Here is a 19,462-nt window from a genome sequence, read left to right on the forward strand (position 1 = left end):
CAGGTTTCCAGAGGGTGTGAGGTGGATCAGGGTGTTGTGGGGGACGAGGTGGGTGATGAACCGGTGCTCTGCTGCCATGTGGAGGTGTCGGAGGTGTGCGGCCAAGAGTCCTTTGAAGATGGGCCAGGGTTCTGCTGTTTTATTGTCACGGAGATGGATGTTCCTGTTGAGATATAATGTGTACCGGCTATGGAGAGGGTTAGTCGGGCGAGATGGGTGTTGGCTACAGAGCGACTCTGTCCGGGACCAAAGAGGAGGAGCCAGACGGAGGGGCATGTGCGCGAGACCCTCACCGCTGTCTGGAACCGCCACAGTCAGGGGCCTGAAAGTCCTCCACGCCTCCAAGAGTTCCCTCTCGAAGGGGGGGAGGCCTTCCAGGACCGAAACAGGGGGCAACAAACACAAATTATAAACACCAAACTTACCTAGACTATTAACAAACTCACCTATATAATCCTTCCATGGAGCATCTACCTCAACGTCTAGAAATTTCCGAATTGTTTTCAGCCGGAAGGCCTTCTTCCTTAACTCTAAATCTGCTAACTTTAAACCTCCCTGATCGTACTCACCTATCATAACCTTATGTGCAATAAAGCCCCTCTCACGATTCCACAAAAAGTGGTTTATCACTAACCTTAATTTGTTAGCATAGACCCCCGGCAGGCCGTACACGGAGAGTGCATGGTTCAACATGGACATGCACAAAGAATTTACAACTAAGACTTTACCTTTTAATGTCAGATTACGACGTCTCCAAAAATTCAAGCGCGCTGTAATTTTCTCGCACAAAGGCGACCAAAGTGCAGTACGACACGCCTCCTCGTCTCTGCCCAGGGGGACGCCGAGGACCTTGTAGGAGTCCCCGGCCTCCCGGAGCTGGACAGGGAGAGGAACAGGCGTGACGCTGCCGCAAAATTTAACCGTGGTTTTATCGAAATTTATTTTGGCCCCTGAAGCGAGGCCATAAACATTGAGCACGTGGAGAGCCTGAACGCCTCTCTCCACGTGTCCTCGTCTCGGAGGATCAGATTCGTGTCATCTGCGTACTGAAAAATTTTGACTTCCCTACCCGCAGGCGTGGTCAGTCCCCTCACCGCCGCGTCCGCCCGCAACATGGCCGCCAAAGGCTCAGCGGCGATGCTGTAGAGGAGCGACGAGAGGGGACAGCCCTGCCTGACTGATCTTTTTAAGGGGAAAGAGTCAATTAGAAACCCGTTGACTTTGACCTTACTGACCGCAAAGGAATAGATGAGCTGTAGCCAATTAACAAACCGTTCGCCGAAACCTAACTTACCTAATACAGTCCAGAGGAACGAATGCTCAACTCTGTCGAACGCCTTGTTAAAGTCTACACTAACGTGAATACCACCGGTCGCGTGCATCTGCCGAAGGAGATATCTCAGAGACAAAACTATGTCTGAGATGTCCCTCCCGGGGACGCTGTAGGCCTGCGAGGGGTGTATGATGGATCCAATCACACGCTTTAACCTACCTGCTAATACCTTTGCTAAAATTTTATAGACTACGTTCAAAAGGCTAATGGGCCTGTAGTTGGCGAGGCTGCTCCTGTCGCCCTTCTTAAAAAGCAGAGTGACGACACTCATCGCAAAACCATCGCCAACTCTACACTCACTCTCAAAATCCTGATATAATAGGAGTAGGATCGGAGCTAACCTGGAAGCGAAACGCTTGAAAAACTCACAGGTTAGTCCGTCCTCTCCGGGGCTTTTTCCTGTATTTAAACTCTTGACTGCAGCCTCTATCTCCATGAGAGACAGAGGCGCGTCGCACAGCTCCCTATCCTCCCTGCTCAGTTTGCGCTCCAGAGCACCTACAGCCTGGTCTAAAGCCTGCTCTGCCACTCCGTCTGAACTAAAAAGCCTACTATAGAAATCCTGCGCTGTCTCTAAAACCTCACTTACCTCGGAAACAATCTTACCTGTCTTCTCTATCAACTTATCTATGTGCATCTTTCCCTGTGTAGCCTTCTCACAGCCGAAGAAGAACGCTGTCGAGCGTTCTCCTTCGACTGTGTGTCTGGCTTTTGCCCTCAAAATTGCACCCTGACACCTACTTACCTCCAGCTGCTCCAGCTCAGCGCGCACCACCAGGTACTCTGGATCCACAGGGCCAGTGGTGGAAGCTGCGCCCTGGTCCAGGACCTGCAGGCGCTGGCGGAGAGCGGTCTCCCTCCTGGTCGACAGCCACGCCTTGTGTTTGCTGTAATTGACACAGAGCTTTTTAATGCGTGTTTTTGCCGTCGGCCACCAATCGACCACGCTGTCGATCAGCTCCAGCTCCATGTCAAATACATCAAACAAAAAGTCCATTTTCCTACAAAAAGTTTCATCACCGAGGATGGAGCTGTTTAGGACCCACAGTCCTCCATTCCTCGGTGATGAAACTAACCCAAAATAAATATCTAAAGTGGAGTGATCACTCAAGCCTGACCACTTGTAGGAAGCACCACTGACTCTCTGTGCCAGGTCTGAGGAGGCAAAACAGAGGTCAATGCGGGACTGCTTCAGGACGCCCTGCCACCTGGAGAAATCCTTCAGGAAGGGGTGGACGAACCGCCACACCTCCGTCAGGTTCCTGCTGGCGGCTTCTTCCAACAGGGCTGTCCTGGCAGTGCTGTTTTTAAAAGAGTTGTTAATGCCGATGTCTGTCTTGCAAAGTGTTGTATTAAAGTCACCGATTATGATTGTATTGTCGTTTGCAAAGCGAAATATTTTTTTGAAGAATTGCCTCCTCAGACCATCATCGTTCGGGGCGTAGATATTAATTAGTCTGAACTTCACTGTGTCCGTGAAGTCCAGGACCAGGAAGGAGCCCTCTGGGTCGGCGTGTACCAGGGTGGGTTGGCCTAAGACACCAGGCCTCACCACCGTGGCCACATCGCGCGAGCACGCCGTGCCCAGGGCCCAAAATACAGAGCCTACTCCCACGTTCCGCACTCGTTGCGCGTGGCTGACATCCCAATGCGTTTCTTGGATGCAGAGCACGTCCCACTTGGAAAAGTGTAACGCGCTCTGCATCCGCACTGGGCTCCGCAGGCCGCCTGCGTTCCAAGAGGACAAGGAGAACGCCATTAAGAGGAGACTTTGGAGGATACAACCCATCTTTTATTTCGACTTCTTTTTGGCGCCCGTCGCATCTGACTCCCACACTCTTTTTCTGACTTCACGGGTGGAGAAATCCATGAAGTCATCATTAAAAACAGTCTCAAGCTCACCTCGTGGGGCAGAGCTGCGTGTGGAGGATGGTGGGTTGATGGAGCTTTCTGCTGGCGCTTTTGATGTGGCTGGAATGGAGGAGGCGGAGGAGGTGGAGCCGCTCTGAGCAGCAGCGCCCTCTCCATCTCCTGCCACCTGCTTCCTGCGTCTTGTCCCTTTCTTTTCCTTCTTCTCCACCTGTCCCCTCTTACCACCGTCCGACTGGAGCTTGGGATCATCACCCAGCCCTGTGGTGATGTCCCCCCCTTTGGAGGTAAGATGCGGGGCCTGTCCCGCACCCATCCTCCTCCCGGGTTCAGCCTCTGCCTCCACGGGCTTAGGAGTTGGACCCTCACGAGTCCCTTCCCTCTGGTCAGGAGGAGCAGTTTGTCCTGCTCCCACCTTCCCAGACGCCAGCGCTGAGCCGAGCACCATCTCCAGTGCGACGGGCGCCTCCTCGTCTGAGGAGTCAGAGGAGCAAGAGGAGCCGAACACCTCTGGCTCCCCTGACTCCTCCACAGCCTCCTCCTCCAAAACCTCCTCTACTTCGGAGAGAGCAGTTGCGGGCACGTTCTGGGCCACGTCACTGCTCTCTCCTCCAATGGCGTCCTCCCTGTCCTCCCCTCTGTCCTCCCCTCTGTCCTCCTCTCTGTCACCCGCACCACACGGACATAAGTGGCGGAACATGCGGCACTCTCTGCACTTCGGGGCCCACTGCGCGACACACTCGCGCGCGTAATGCCCCTGGCTCCCGCAGTTGCGGCACAGAAAGTCAGGGCACTCCCTCAGAATATGGCCAGGCTGGAGACACCCCCTACACACCCGCACCTGCCTGTCGTGTATTACCCTGAAGTACTCGGGGCCCCCCGCGGTGTCAAACCTGACAGAATACGGTAAGGACTGCACCGTGTCCGTGAACCTTACCCGTACAAACCTGGTGCCGTCCGCCATGTTCGTCCCCGGCCACATTCTCCTCCTCACCTCGGAGACCGCAGAGACCCCCCAGGCGTAGAGCTTGGCCAGGATCTCCTCGTCCTCGATATAAGCCGGCAGCCCCATGAAGGACATGACCAGCTCATCAACCGAGATGTCACGGGCGTGAACCCTGACTCCTCCAATGCAGTACCCATCCAGGAGCCGCTCCTTCGCTTTGGTGGTACTGACGGTTACTTCATATTTGTCCTTTGAGATGAGTCTGCACGCTACTATGGAGCCGCACACCTCCTGAGTTGATTTCAAAAAAGCTAGTGGCGTGATTTGTGCTCCCTCCGTTAGTTCCAATACCACAGTGAGTTCTTTCATAAATTTCATCCTTCTTTCTTTGTTCTTTCTATTATTTACTGATTCTTTCAAACTTTGTCTTGCCTTTGTCGTGTCCATTCCAGTGTCCGATGCCGTGTTGTCCGTCCTTTGAGCCATGCTCACAAAAAAACAAAAAATCCACCTCCCAGTAAGTTTACTGGGAGGGGAACAAACAAAAAAACTGAAAAAAGTAAATGAAAATGATCAAAATAACGATTAAAAACTCCAAAAAACTCCCAAACCTCCAGCTCCAGACCATGCAGCACACCACAAATTGCACGCACCTCAAAAAGGCGAAATCTACGAGGTAACATTGGTCACTGAATATCTAGCTGAAACAGGTGGAGTAGCATTTAAGAGGCGCTGTGGCTGTCTAGTAAACAGGACATCCTGGGTTCAAATCCCAGCAGTGCCTTCATGATAGCCTTTCAAGCAAATCAGTTGTTTACATGTACAGAAAAACTTATCACCCGAAAGAGCTCTTTTACATTTTGCAATTAGAGATTGAAAAGTATCCCTGAATAAACAGAGTAAATGCACTCTTTTCACTCCTTGTTTCTCAGTTTGATGGTAAGGATTGATTGATGTAGACTGTTTTCGGATGACTGTTTTGCTTTTGTGAAAAAGGGGAATCAGACAAAAGTTGCAAAGGCATTCAAAGGCTGTGAGTTCGAGACCCACCAGAGTCACTGTTGTAACCCCTGTTATCTACATTGGTAAATAGGAAAGCCTGCTTGTGTTATTAACTGATGAAAGGAACTGCTAAACTTGGTTCAATTACCACAGAATCCCAGTGTGCTATAGGCTGGCCACTGCTTGGTAGGAGTTTCCCGTACGTGAGTGACTGTTCCTTCCTTCCTTCACGCCCCGCTCAACCTCGTCTTCTTCTAAAGAGCTTGGCGCTGTCATCAGAAGCTTTGGTCTTACTCAGCACCTGAGTGGCCCCACAGAGGGCAAATGGCACACTCTGGACCTGCTAATGACAAAGCGGGTTAATATTTCAAATTACAGTGTGGTAAATGTTACTTTGTCTGATGGTTTCTGTATTTCTCCAGGTGCAATGAGTTTGCAGTGTTCTTTGCAAGACTCATTTCAGAACATTAATAATACCATTATTTGCAGATAACAAGCACGCAGCCAACTAGACAACTGGAGTTAACCCATTTTGCATTTGTGGCTGACAAAACTTTCCAAGAGATCACCACAAGTCTGAGTTCCACTACATGCTGCCTTTATGCATTGCCGACTAGATTTTTAAAGTCTATGGTGAGCAGTCTGTTGGCTCCAATCAATGAAAAAGTCAACATGTTGCTTGGATCTGGAATTTTCCCAAGAGCCTTAAAACTGCAGTCATTAAGCCTCTCTTAAAGAAGAGCAGTCTTGATGCCACAGTGCTAAATAAATACCGGCCCATCTCAAACCTACTACTACTCAGTTGTCCATTCAAGCATGCAAATTATTTACAACGACAGAAAATGCGCTGCTGTTACAAATTGGAATAAGAGATGGAAAAGTATCCCTGCACACACAGATTAACTGCACTCTTTTCACTTTTTGATTCTCAGTTTGTTGGCAAGGAATGACTGATGTAGACCCATTTTGGATGAATACCGTGTTTTGCGTTTGTGGAAATGAGCATCATGGAAGGATGTATGGGCTCTGTGGCGCAATGGATAGCGCATTGGACTTCTAGGCATAATTTGCAAGGGGATTCAAAGGTCGCTAATGGTGAGAGTACATGGTTGTTTTTTACAATGGAAAGTCTGCTCGCTTTACTATCTGATGAAAGGCACTGCTGAACGAGGTTCAATTGCCAAGTGTGCTTGAAAAAGTAAGCAAATACATCGGCATTATGTCAAATAACATTATCTTGCAATTTTTCCTCAACATCCAGATCAACTGCAGTATATTGAGTGCGCAATAAATTGGCGAGAGTCGATTGATTGAGAGACTTCCAGTTTTTTTATAGCTACATTGGTACAGGGGATTTAGCTCAAAGGTAGAACGATTGATGCCCTCGCTCGCCATTAAACACAGTTGATTGGACAGGGGCTGAACTTTCGAAAGTTGCTGGCTCGCTTTTTTCAAGATTGTTTGCACTGTTTGCAATCCTTGTTTCCCATTTTTGTGGCAAGGGATGATTGATGTTAAGACTTGTAGCTTTGGATCACCGTTATCCGTCTAGGGAGCATTCTGCGGTTCAATGGTGTAATGGTTTGCGCACTTTGAATCCAGCAATCCGAGTTCAAATCTCAGTGGAACCTTCAGTGCCCCGAGAGTAGCGTTACTCTTTTGAAAAAGTGCAGAAACATGAAGAATCTTTGGGTAAAATCTGTGCTTACCCCCTGAAAGGAGCCAACCAAAGCATACAAACTAAACAAAGCTGTTAAAATCTGGAGCTGGTTTTCTTATGACCAAGCTTATGATTCAACGCCTGGATTACAAAAGGCGTAAACGTTTCACCGCATTGCAAAAGAAAATCAAATGAAAAGCATTGATGTGTTGAAGGAATCCTTTGACTTGGAGAGACAGGACTTTTATAGGACTTATTATAAGCAAGAAATGAAACAAAGAAATGACCACTATAATCCTCTGACAGTAATCTTTGTTGAAACCAATCAATCAGAACTTGCGAGGGGAATCATTTCTAAATGATCTCAATGCATTGGTAATCTGGACAACGTTCTGCTGAGTATATTCTAAACCAATGGGAACGAGAAGTTAACCTGGTTTTGTCTGACCAAGAGTGTGGAAATGTAGGAACAGCCCTGAGGAAGACCACAAAATCACATGCCTGAAGGGGAAAAATATGTTTTTTTCACCACACCATGTCAAAGTGTCCATTATTCACAAGGAAATGCTAACTGCTGGAGAACCCAGCAGGCAAACCACTATCAGGTGTTTTGGGGCTGTGCTGTTGCTCAAAAATAATGGACTGAAATTCAAAGGGCACTGCAGACTGTTTTTGACTTTTCCATCCCACTCAAATTTAAAACTATGTACTTGGGCCTCAACACTCCTGCCATGGACACAATAAATGGATACCCTTGGAACATACTTTTGGCTGTAGAGAAAAAGGCCATCACAAAGAAATGCTCGACACCAACCACGCCAACGATCAAAGACTTGACTGACATAGTAACAGACATTAGACATTGGATGAATGGAAAACAGTGACATTCAGGCTTAATTTGGATAAGCACTAATTTGATCGACTTTGGACCAAGTAGGACCCCTATTTTCATTTAAATGTGCTTTTGTTTTTATTTTATGTTTAGTGCTATTTATGTTCTTTTTATTTCGATTTTTGCTCCCTGGTCGTGTCCTGTATTGTTTTATGTTTAATCAAAAGAAAAGAAAAAAGGACACACAGAACTAGTTCATTTTCTCGCTACGTTATGCCACACGTTTCGCTCCCTTGCCTAAATTTTTGAAAAAGTAGCCGAAATAGTTGGGAGAGCGTTAGACTGAAGATCTAAAGGTCCCTGGTTCAATCCCGGGTTTCGGCATGTGTACCTGAATGTTAGTCTTTGCTCAAAAATACAATGAATAGGAATGCTGGGTCTATTGGATATTTTGCGAGATCAGGACATAAATGGCATGGAAAGGATCTATAAAACATAAACAGCAAGCTTTCATTGGAACATTGTTAGCATGAACATGTTTGGTAACATGTTTGGTTTCGCTGAATGTTGTACCCAAGACCTTCTGCGTGTAGGGCAGATGTGATGACCACCACACAATGAAACCATGAAGCAGAAGTTTGCCTACTTCAATGCTGCTCTCTTTGATATAGCCCAATGATCAAATGTCATACTTATTTTCAAAACAGGACATCCTGTAGAAAGGTGTGGTTCAACGGTATAGCGGCTAGCGCTCTGAATCCAGAGTTTTTCTTCATTTTTAATTGCAATTAGAGGGTTAAACCTTTTATGGGTATGTCAAGATTCTCGCCTCTGTGGCGCAATCGGCTAGCGCGTTTTACTGGTAGGCGAAAAGTTGGTGGTTCGAGCCCACCCAGGGACGACTGCTCACCTTGCCAGAGCAAGCAAGAAATACAATCCCAGAAGTAGAGTCATACAGCCCACATGGTATAATAATTGCGACTCTACAAGCCGCAATATCTTTTTTTTTTTTTAAAGCGAGCCAGCAACATTCGAAAGTTCAGCCCCTGTCCAATCAACTGTGTTTAATGGAGAGCGAGGGCATCAATCTTTCTACCTTTAAGCTAAATCCCCTGTACCAATGTAGCTATAAAAAAACTGGAAGTTTTTCAATCAATCGACTCTCGCCAATTTATTGCGCACTCAATATACTGCAGTTAATCTGGATATTGAGGAAAAATTGCAAGATAATGTTATTTGACATAATGCCGATGTATTTGCTTACTTTTTCAAGCACACTTGGCAATTGAACCTCGTTCAGCAGTGCCTTTCATCAGATAGTAAAGCGAGCAGACTTTCCATTGTAAAAAACAAATATGTTCTCTCACCATTAGCGACTCATTGCGCCACAGAGCCCATACATCCTTCCATGATGCTCATTTCCACAAACGCAAAACACGTTTTTCATCCAAAATGGGTCCACATCAGTCATTCCTTGCCAACAAACTGAGAATCAAAAAGTGGACTGCTTGCCATTACAACCCTTGAAATCTTGGTCATAAATTTTCTTCTGTTTGAACCGAAAGAAGAAGAATTAAACCCTCTGTAACAATGAGATTGCAACTATTTCACTCAATTCTCATCACCTGTTAAAGTCATCTCTTTATATGTACTCTACATAAATGGAAAGACTTAATCTAGTATAAGGTTGCCAAAGCATTTACTTTGTACTGATTTTTGGAACGTTATCTTCGAGATAAGGGAGCTCAATGTCAGCATCGCTGAAATGTCCAAGGTGTCAGGGTCAAGGTAAACTCCTACCTAAGCGTAAGCAAATTTGGTCTACAAGTGGAGGAATGGGTTCTAATCCCACTCCTGACAATGGGTTTGTCCTATATTTGACCTCATTGCAAGTGTAGGGGAATGGAGATGGACATTCCACGGCCAGATAACAGAAAATCTCTCTTTGAACATTGGGGGGTTTTCTTTCTCCCTCTCTCCCTCACCGCAGGGAACCGCTGTGACTTTGGCGATAACAGACCTTCTCCCCCACAGTCTTACAGGAGGACGCCCCGATGAAAACTATGTTTTATGTGATTATGCCATGAATGTTTGTCCGAATCAACTCCGTACACCTCATGTTTCACCTTGTGTTACGTATTTTTCCACTGTTTAAGGTTTTATATTCCCAATGCTTTAACTCGAGTGCCCATCACAGGTGAAAGAAGATGTAAAATGTATCTACCTCAAGGAATAATGTGCACAAACTGCCAAAAGTGTTTAACGTGTCGTCGCAGTAGCGCCCGCCCCTTTCGCTCCCAGCGTGCCCTGCGGCGCTAGGTGACAAAAAGACGCTCCGAGCTTGGAACGCTCTCTTCTCCTCTCTTCTCTTCTTGCTCTCTTCTTCCTTTTTTTTTGTTCAAGCCTTTGTCTATCTCTTTGAAGCCGTCTCCACGGACGAGCCTGTTTACTTTTCCTTTGTCTCAACAAAGCGTCCGCCACGTGGGTCGACAAGACTAGGCCAGCCTCATCGCCCCCCTGAACTCTGAAAACACCTGGAAACACCTGGAACTAAGCTTAAGCGCTAAACCGGACAGAGACTTTCTTTTCTACTTCGCTTCTACTATTTTTGAAGTAATCTACGCCGTTTACGTGGATCAGCGCTACGTTCTCATCTGAGTAAAGGCCGCGTGAGGAGCTAACACGCAGCTAAAGCGTTCTACCGCTAAGGAACTCCCGGACATCGCCACGCGCCACCTCGCGCCACCGCTGCCGCCCCGCGTCACGGACATCGCGGCACGCCACTGCCTTCGCCCGCCACACCGCTCCACGCGCCGCCTCGCGCCACCGCTGCCGCCCCGCGTCACGGATATCGCGGCACGCCACTGCCTTCGCCCGCCACACCGCTCCACGCCGCTGCCTCGCCACGGATCTCGTCCGCGGACAAGGACCAGCCGGACCGAGTTCTACAAAATCGTAAGCCGACTTCAGTGTGCGGTTCTTTTGTGGCGTGATTTGGGTAGAACTCAGCTGTTCCTCCTCCCTTAGCTTCTCACTTTCCCTCTTTTTGATATAGATTAGCATAGACACGTTTGATTATCAAAGGCAAAACCCTGGTTTAACATTATCTGCATGAAATCTGCTGTTAAATCTGATATAACATCACCTGTGATTTACCTGTGCGCATTTCTGCTCCGGTGCCCTTTTTGATTGCCCTTTTGATAAATAAACTACACGAAAGAGTTATTGACTATTGTTTGTTTGATTAGACTATGCGTAAGTCCCTGAATCGTGAAACACCCTTCAGACCTTTTAACGAGCGCGATTAAGGACCGTATCTTAGCTTTTTGGGTTTTACCCTGGTGCCCCGTCTTGTCTCGTTTCTGCTAAGAAATCTTCCTTAATCGTAAACTGAATACCTGTAGTTTGAGACCCTACACAAGGATGTGAATAGCCTGTTGGCTCCTGCTTCACTAAAGGTTCTATATCCATTCAATACACAGCTTTCTTGGATGCACTACTGCTGTTACGGCTCTCGACTGACATCTCAATTGCAATAGACTTTAAAACGAAGCATTAGCTTGATGTGGACTTTTAAAGGACGCAGTAGTTTGATGTGACAACAACCACATCAAACTCCTTTAAAAAGAGACAGCAGTTTGATGTGTTTTTTTACCAAAGTATAGGTACGGTCATTTGTGCTACTGTAATAACGGATCTGATTCTGTATACTCACAGTTCACATAAATAAAGTGTCAGGATGGCCGAGCGGTCTAAGGCGCCAGACTCAAGGTAAACTCCTTCCTCGCCACAGGGGATTCTGGTCGCTGAATGGAGGTGTGGGTTCAAATCCCACTCCTGACAAAAAAAAAATATTTCCTTTGGAAAGGAAGCCATTTTTACACCCTAATTTACAAGCACATGTGTGACAATGGATGAAAAATTGTCGTATTGGCTTAAGATTTCAAATGAAGTGTTACTTCCAATGATGAATTGTGATGTGATGGCCAATCTACTACGTAGATGCTGTACTGTCAAAGCATTGAGTACATTCAGAGTGAACTGTATCATATGTCTTATACTGTAATTGTGACCACTCACTGAGAAATTAAAGTGACAGATTAATTTACCAGACTTAGTACTGAAAAATTCTGGGTTTTCATTATGACCTTTTTTGCCTTTTGGGCAGCCAGCCTGGCTAGCTCAGTCGGTAGAGCATGAGACTCTTAATCTCAGGGTCGTGGGTTCGAGCCCCACGTTGGGCGGAGTTGATTTTAAGCTTTATGGACTGCTTGCCATTACAACCCGTGAAATCTTGGTCATAAATTTTCTTCTGTTGGAACCGAAAGAAGAAGAATTAAACCCTCTGTAACAATGAGATTTGAACTATTTCACTCAATTCTCATCACCTGTTAAAGTCATCTCTTTATATGTACTCTACATAAATGGAAAGACTTCATCTAGTGTAAGGTTGCCAAAGCATTTACTTTGTACTGATTTTTGGAACGTTATCTTCGAGATAAGGGAGCTCAATGTCAGCATCGCTGAAATGTCCAAGGTGTCAGGGTCAAGGTAAACTCCTACCTAAGCGTAAGCAAATTTGGTCTACAAGTGGAGGAATGGGTTCTAATCCCACTCCTGACAATGGGTTTGTCCTATATTTGACCTCATTGCAAGTGTAGGGGAATGGAGATGGACATTCCACGGCCAGATAACAGAAAATCTCTCTTTGAACATTGGGGGGTTTTCTTTCTCCCTCTCTCCCTCACCGCAGGGAGCCGCTGTGACTTTGGCGATAACAGACCTTCTCCCCCACAGTCTTACAGGAGGACGCCCCGATGAAAACTATGTTTTATGTGATTATGCCATGAATGTTTGTCCGAATCAACTCCGTACACCTCATGTTTCACCTTGTGTTACGTATTTTTCCACTGTTTAAGGTTTTATATTCCCAATGCTTTAACTCGAGTGCCCATCACAGGTGAAAGAAGATGTAAAATGTATCTACCTCAAGGAATAATGTGCACAAACTGCCAAAAGTGTTTAACGTGTCGTCGCAGTAGCGCCCGCCCCTTTCGCTCCCAGCGTGCCCTGCGGCGCTAGGTGACAAAAAGACGCTCCGAGCTTGGAACGCTCTCTTCTCCTCTCTTCTCTTCTTGCTCTCTTCTTCCTTTTTTTTTGTTCAAGCCTTTGTCTATCTCTTTGAAGCCGTCTCCACGGACGAGCCTGTTTACTTTTCCTTTGTCTCAACAAAGCGTCCGCCACGTGGGTCGACAAGACTAGGCCAGCCTCATCGCCCCCCTGAACTCTGAAAACACCTGGAAACACCTGGAACTAAGCTTAAGCGCTAAACCGGACAGAGACTTTCTTTTCTACTTCGCTTCTACTATTTTTGAAGTAATCTACGCCGTTTACGTGGATCAGCGCTACGTTCTCATCTGAGTAAAGGCCGCGTGAGGAGCTAACACGCAGCTAAAGCGTTCTACCGCTAAGGAACTCCCGGACATCGCCACGCGCCACCTCGCGCCACCGCTGCCGCCCCGCGTCACGGACATCGCGGCACGCCACTGCCTTCGCCCGCCACACCGCTCCACGCGCCGCCTCGCGCCACCGCTGCCGCCCCGCGTCACGGATATCGCGGCACGCCACTGCCTTCGCCCGCCACACCGCTCCACGCCGCTGCCTCGCCACGGATCTCGTCCGCGGACAAGGACCAGCCGGACCGAGTTCTACAAAATCGTAAGCCGACTTCAGTGTGCGGTTCTTTTGTGGCGTGATTTGGGTAGAACTCAGCTGTTCCTCCTCCCTTAGCTTCTCACTTTCCCTCTTTTTGATATAGATTAGCATAGACACGTTTGATTATCAAAGGCAAAACCCTGGTTTAACATTATCTGCATGAAATCTGCTGTTAAATCTGATATAACATCACCTGTGATTTACCTGTGCGCATTTCTGCTCCGGTGCCCTTTTTGATTGCCCTTTTGATAAATAAACTACACGAAAGAGTTATTGACTATTGTTTGTTTGATTAGACTATGCGTAAGTCCCTGAATCGTGAAACACCCTTCAGACCTTTTAACGAGCGCGATTAAGGACCGTATCTTAGCTTTTTGGGTTTTACCCTGGTGCCCCGTCTTGTCTCGTTTCTGCTAAGAAATCTTCCTTAATCGTAAACTGAATACCTGTAGTTTGAGACCCTACACAAGGATGTGAATAGCCTGTTGGCTCCTGCTTCACTAAAGGTTCTATATCCATTCAATACACAGCTTTCTTGGATGCACTACTGCTGTTACGGCTCTCGACTGACATCTCAATTGCAATAGACTTTAAAACGAAGCATTAGCTTGATGTGGACTTTTAAAGGACGCAGTAGTTTGATGTGACAACAACCACATCAAACTCCTTTAAAAAGAGACAGCAGTTTGATGTGTTTTTTTACCAAAGTATAGGTACGGTCATTTGTGCTACTGTAATAACGGATCTGATTCTGTATACTCACAGTTCACATAAATAAAGTGTCAGGATGGCCGAGCGGTCTAAGGCGCCAGACTCAAGGTAAACTCCTTCCTCGCCACAGGGGATTCTGGTCTCTGAATGGAGGTGTGGGTTCAAATCCCACTCCTGACAAAAAAAAAAATATTTCCTTTGGAAAGGAAGCCATTTTTACACCCTAATTTACAAGCACATGTGTGACAATGGATGAAAAATTGTCGTATTGGCTTAAGATTTCAAATGAAGTGTTACTTCCAATGATGAATTGTGATGTGATGGCCAATCTACTACGTAGATGCTGTACTGTCAAAGCATTGAGTACATTCAGAGTGAACTGTATCATATGTCTTATACTGTAATTGTGACCACTCACTGAGAAATTAAAGTGACAGATTAATTTACCAGACTTAGTACTGAAAAATTCTGGGTTTTCATTATGACCTTTTTTGCCTTTTGGGCAGCCAGCCTGGCTAGCTCAGTCGGTAGAGCATGAGACTCTTAATCTCAGGGTCGTGGGTTCGAGCCCCACGGTTGGGCGGTGTTGATTTTAAGCTTTATGGACTGCTCGCCATTACAACCCGTGAAATCTTGGTCATAAATTTTCTTCTGTTGGAACCGAAAGAAGAAGAATTAAACCCTCTGTAACAATGAGATTTGAACTATTTCACTCAATTCTCATCACCTGTTAAAGTCATCTCTTTATATGGACTGTACATAATTGGAAAGACTTCATCTAGTGTAAGGTTGCCAAAGCATTTACTTTGTACTGATTTTTGGAACGTTATCTTCGAGATAAGGGAGCTCAATGTCAGCATCGCTGAAATGTCCAAGGTGTCAGGGTCAAGGTAAACTCCTACCTAAGCGTAAGCAAATTTGGTCTACAAGTGGAGGAATGGGTTCTAATCCCACTCCTGACAATGGGTTTGTCCTATATTTGACCTCATTGCAAGTGTAGGGGAATGGAGATGGACATTCCACGGCCAGATAACAGAAAAACTCTCTTTGAACATTGGGGGGTTTTCTTTCTCCCTCTCTCCCTCACCGCAGGGAGCCGCTGTGACTTTGGCGATAACAGACCTTCTCCCCCACAGTCTTACAGGAGGACGCCCTGATGAAAACTATGTTTTATGTGATTATGCCATGAATGTTTGTCCGAATCAACTCCGTACACCTCATGTTTCACCTTGTGTTACGTATTTTTCCACTGTTTAAGGTTTTATATTCCCAATGCTTTAACTCGAGTGCCCATCACAGGTGAAAGAAGATGTAAAATGTATCTACCTCAAGGAATAATGTGCACAAACTGCCAAAAGTGTTTAACGTGTCGTCGCAGTAGCGCCCACCCCTTTCGCTCCCAGCGTGCCCTGCGGCGCTAGGTGACAAAAAGACGCTCCGAGCTTGGAACGCTCTCTTCTCCTCTCTTCTCTTCTTGCTCTCTTCTTCCTTTTTTTTTGTTCAAGCCTTTGTCTATCTCTTTGAAGCCGTCTCCACGGACGAGCCTGTTTATTTTTCCTTTGTCTCAACAAAGCGTCCGCCACGTGGGTCGACAAGACTAGGCCAGCCTCATCGCCCCCCTGAACTCTGAAAACACCTGGAAACACCTGGAACTAAGCTTAAGCGCTAAACCGGACAGAGACTTTCTTTTCTACTTCGCTTCTACTATTTTTGAAGTAATCTACGCCGTTTACGTGGATCAGCGCTACGTTCTCATCTGAGTAAAGGCCGCGTGAGGAGCTAACACGCAGCTAAAGCGTTCTACCGCTAAGGAACTCCCGGACATCGCCACGCGCCACCTCGCGCCACCGCTGCCGCCCCGCGTCACGGACATCGCGGCACGCCACTGCCTTCGCCCGCCACACCGCTCCACGCGCCGCCTCGCGCCACCGCTGCCGCCCCGCGTCACGGATATCGCGGCACGCCACTGCCTTCGCCCGCCACACCGCTCCACGCCGCTGCCTCGCCACGGATCTCGTCCGCGGACAAGGACCAGCCGGACCGAGTTCTACAAAATCGTAAGCCGACTTCAGTGTGCGGTTCTTTTGTGGCGTGATTTGGGTAGAACTCAGCTGTTCCTCCTCCCTTAGCTTCTCACTTTCCCTCTTTTTGATATAGATTAGCATAGACACGTTTGATTATCAAAGGCAAAACCCTGGTTTAACATTATCTGCATGAAATCTGCTGTTAAATCTGATATAACATCACCTGTGATTTACCTGTGCGCATTTCTGCTCCGGTGCCCTTTTTGATTGCCCTTTTGATAAATAAACTACACGAAAGAGTTATTGACTATTGTTTGGTTGATTAGACTATGCGTAAGTCCCTGAATCGTGAAACACCCTTCAGACCTTTTAACGAGCGCGATTAAGGACCGTATCTTAGCTTTTTGGGTTTTACCCTGGTGCCCCGTCTTGTCTCGTTTCTGCTAAGAAATCTTCCTTAATCGTAAACTGAATACCTGTAGTTTGAGACCCTACACAAGGATGTGAATAGCCTGTTGGCTCCTGCTTCACTAAAGGTTCTATATCCATTCAATACACAGCTTTCTTGGATGCACTACTGCTGTTACGGCTCTCGACTGACATCTCAATTGCAATAGACTTTAAAACGAAGCATTAGCTTGATGTGGACTTTTAAAGGACGCAGTAGTTTGATGTGACAACAACCACATCAAACTCCTTTAAAAAGAGACAGCAGTTTGATGTGTTTTTTTACCAAAGTATAGGTACGGTCATTTGTGCTACTTTAATAACGGATCTGATTCTGTATACTCACAGTTCACATAAATAAAGTGTCAGGATGGCCGAGCGGTCTAAGGCGCCAGACTCAAGGTAAACTCCTTCCTCGCCACAGGGGATTCTGGTCGCTGAATGGAGGCGTGGGTTCAAATCCCACTCCTGACAAAAAAAAAAATATTTCCTTTGGAAAGGAAGCCATTTTTACACCCTAATTTACAAGTACATATGTGTGACAATGGATGAAAAATTGTCGTATTGGCTTAAGATTTCAAATGAAGTGTTACTTCCAATGATGAATTGTGATGTGATGGCCAATCTACTACGTAGATGCTGTACTGTCAAAGCATTGAGTACATTCAGAGTGAACTGTATCATATGTCTTATACTGTAATTGTGACCACTCACTGAGAAATTAAAGTGACAGATTAATTTACCACTTAGTACTGAAAAATTCTGGGTTTTCATTATGACCTTTTTTTGCCTTTTGGACAGCCAGCCTGGCTAGCTCAGTCGGTAGAGCATGAGACTCTTAATCTCAGGGTCGTGGGTTCGAGCCCCACGTTGGGCGGAGTTAATTTTTAGCTTTATGGACTGCTCGCCATTACAACCCGTGAAATCTTGGTCATAAATTTTCTTCTGTTGGAACCGAAAGAAGAAGAATTAAACCCTCTGTAACAATGAGATTTGAACTATTTCACTCAATTCTCATCACCTGTTAAAGTCATCTCTTTATATGGACTGTACATAATTGGAAAGACTTCATCTAGTGTAAGGTTGCCAAAGCATTTACTTTGTACTGATTTTTGGAACGTTATCTTCGAGATAAGGGAGCTCAATGTCAGCATCGCTGAAATGTCCAAGGTGTCAGGGTCAAGGTAAACTCCTACCTAAGCGTAAGCAAATTTGGTCTACAAGTGGAGGAATGGGTTCTAATCCCACTCCTGACAATGGGTTTGTCCTATATTTGACCTCATTGCAAGTGTAGGGGAATGGAGATGGATATTCCACGGCCAGATAACAGAAAAACTCTCTTTGAACATTGGGGGGTTTTCTTTCTCCCTCTCTCCCTCACCGCAGGGAGCCGCTGTGACTTTGGCGATAACAGACCTTCTCCCCCACAGTCTTACAGGAGGACGCCCCGATGAAAACTATGTTTTATGTGATTATGCCATGAATGTTTGTCCGAATCAACTCCGTACACCTCATGTTTCACCTTGTGTTACGTATTTTTCCACTGTTTAAGGTTTTATATTCCCAATGCTTTAACTCGAGTGCCCATCACAGGTGAAAGAAGATGTAAAATGTATCTACCTCAAGGAATAATGTGCACAAACTGCCAAAAGTGTTTAACGTGTCGTCGCAGTAGCGCCCGCCCCTTTCGCTCCCAGCGTGCCCTGCGGCGCTAGGTGACAAAAAGACCCTCCGAGCTTGGAACGCTCTCTTCTCCTCTCTTCTCTTCTTGCTCTCTTCTTCCTTTTTTTTTGTTCAAGCCTTTGTCTATCTCTTTGAAGCCGTCTCCACGGACGAGCCTGTTTACTTTTCCTTTGTCTCAACAAAGCGTCCGCCACGTGGGTCGACAAGACTAGGCCAGCCTCATCGCCCCCCTGAACTCTGAAAACACCTGGAAACACCTGGAACTAAGCTTAAGCGCTAAACCTGACAGAGACTTTCTTTTCTACTTCGCTTCTACTATTTTTGAAGTAATCTACGCCGTTTACGTGGATCAGCGCTACGTTCTCATCTGAGTAAAGGCCGCGTGAGGAGCTAACACGCAGCTAAAGCGTTCTACCGCTAAGGAACTCCCGGACATCGCCACGCGCCACCTCGCGCCACCGCTGCCGCCCCGCGTCACGGACATCGCGGCACGCCACTGCCTTCGCCCGCCACACCGCTCCTCGCGCCGCCTCGCGCCACCGCTGCCGCCCCGCATCACGGATATCGCGGCACGCCACTGCCTTCGCCCGCCACACCGCTCCACGCCGCTGCCTCGCCACGGATCTCGTCCGCGGACAAGGACCAGCCGGACCGAGTTCTACAAAATCGTAAGCCGACTTCAGTGTGCGGTTCTTTTGTGGCGTGATTTGGGTAGAACTCAGCTGTTCCTCCTCCCTTAGCTTCTCACTTTCCCTCTTTTTGATATAGATTAGCATAGACACGTTTGATTATCAAAGGCAAAACCCTGGTTTAACATTATCTGCATGAATTCTGCCTTTAAATCTGATATAACATCACCTGTGATTTACCTGTGCGCATTTCTGCTCCGGTGCCCTTTTTGATTGCCCTTTTGATAAATAAACTACACGAAAGAGTTATTGACTATTGTTTGTTTGATTAGACTATGCGTAAGTCCCTGAATCGTGAAACACCCTTCAAACCTTTTAACGAGCGTGATTAAGGACCGTATCTTAGCTTTTTGGGTTTTACCCTGGTGCCCCGTCTTGTCTCGTTTCTGCTAAGAAATCTTCCTTAATCGTAAACTGAATACCTGTAGTTTGAGACCCTACACAAGGATGTGAATAGCCTGTTGGCTCCTGCTTCACTAAAGGTTCTATATCCATTCAATACACAGCTTTCTTGGATGCACTACTGCTGTTACGGCTCTCGACTGACATCT

At 46.6% G+C, this 19,462-nt stretch overlaps 6 non-coding genes across 6 annotated transcripts; all 6 read left to right on the forward strand.

Moving 5' to 3' along the window:
• The first annotated feature begins 11,375 nt into the window (after positions 1 to 11,375).
• trnal-caa (transfer RNA leucine (anticodon CAA)) lies at positions 11,376 to 11,485 on the forward strand. The gene is made up of 2 exons: positions 11,376 to 11,413; positions 11,440 to 11,485. It is a non-coding gene; the product is annotated as a tRNA-Leu (tRNA).
• Positions 11,486 to 11,813: 328 nt separating this feature from the next.
• Positions 11,814 to 11,886, forward strand: trnak-cuu (transfer RNA lysine (anticodon CUU)). The gene has a single exon. It is a non-coding gene; the product is annotated as a tRNA-Lys (tRNA).
• Positions 11,887 to 14,138: 2,252 nt separating this feature from the next.
• On the forward strand, positions 14,139 to 14,248 carry trnal-caa (transfer RNA leucine (anticodon CAA)). The gene is made up of 2 exons: positions 14,139 to 14,176; positions 14,203 to 14,248. It is a non-coding gene; the product is annotated as a tRNA-Leu (tRNA).
• Positions 14,249 to 14,577: 329 nt separating this feature from the next.
• Positions 14,578 to 14,651, forward strand: trnak-cuu (transfer RNA lysine (anticodon CUU)). Its single transcript has one exon. It is a non-coding gene; the product is annotated as a tRNA-Lys (tRNA).
• Positions 14,652 to 16,903: 2,252 nt separating this feature from the next.
• trnal-caa (transfer RNA leucine (anticodon CAA)) lies at positions 16,904 to 17,013 on the forward strand. Its single transcript has 2 exons — positions 16,904 to 16,941; positions 16,968 to 17,013. It is a non-coding gene; the product is annotated as a tRNA-Leu (tRNA).
• A 330-nt stretch (positions 17,014 to 17,343) lies between these two features.
• On the forward strand, positions 17,344 to 17,416 carry trnak-cuu (transfer RNA lysine (anticodon CUU)). The gene has a single exon. It is a non-coding gene; the product is annotated as a tRNA-Lys (tRNA).
• Positions 17,417 to 19,462: the final 2,046 nt, after the last annotated feature.

This window comes from Eucyclogobius newberryi, unplaced genomic scaffold, assembly GCF_026437365.1.
Source record: "Eucyclogobius newberryi isolate DKJ021-1_F unplaced genomic scaffold, fEucNew1.0.hap1 SCAF_46, whole genome shotgun sequence".
NCBI lineage: Eukaryota > Metazoa > Chordata > Actinopteri > Gobiiformes > Gobiidae > Eucyclogobius > Eucyclogobius newberryi.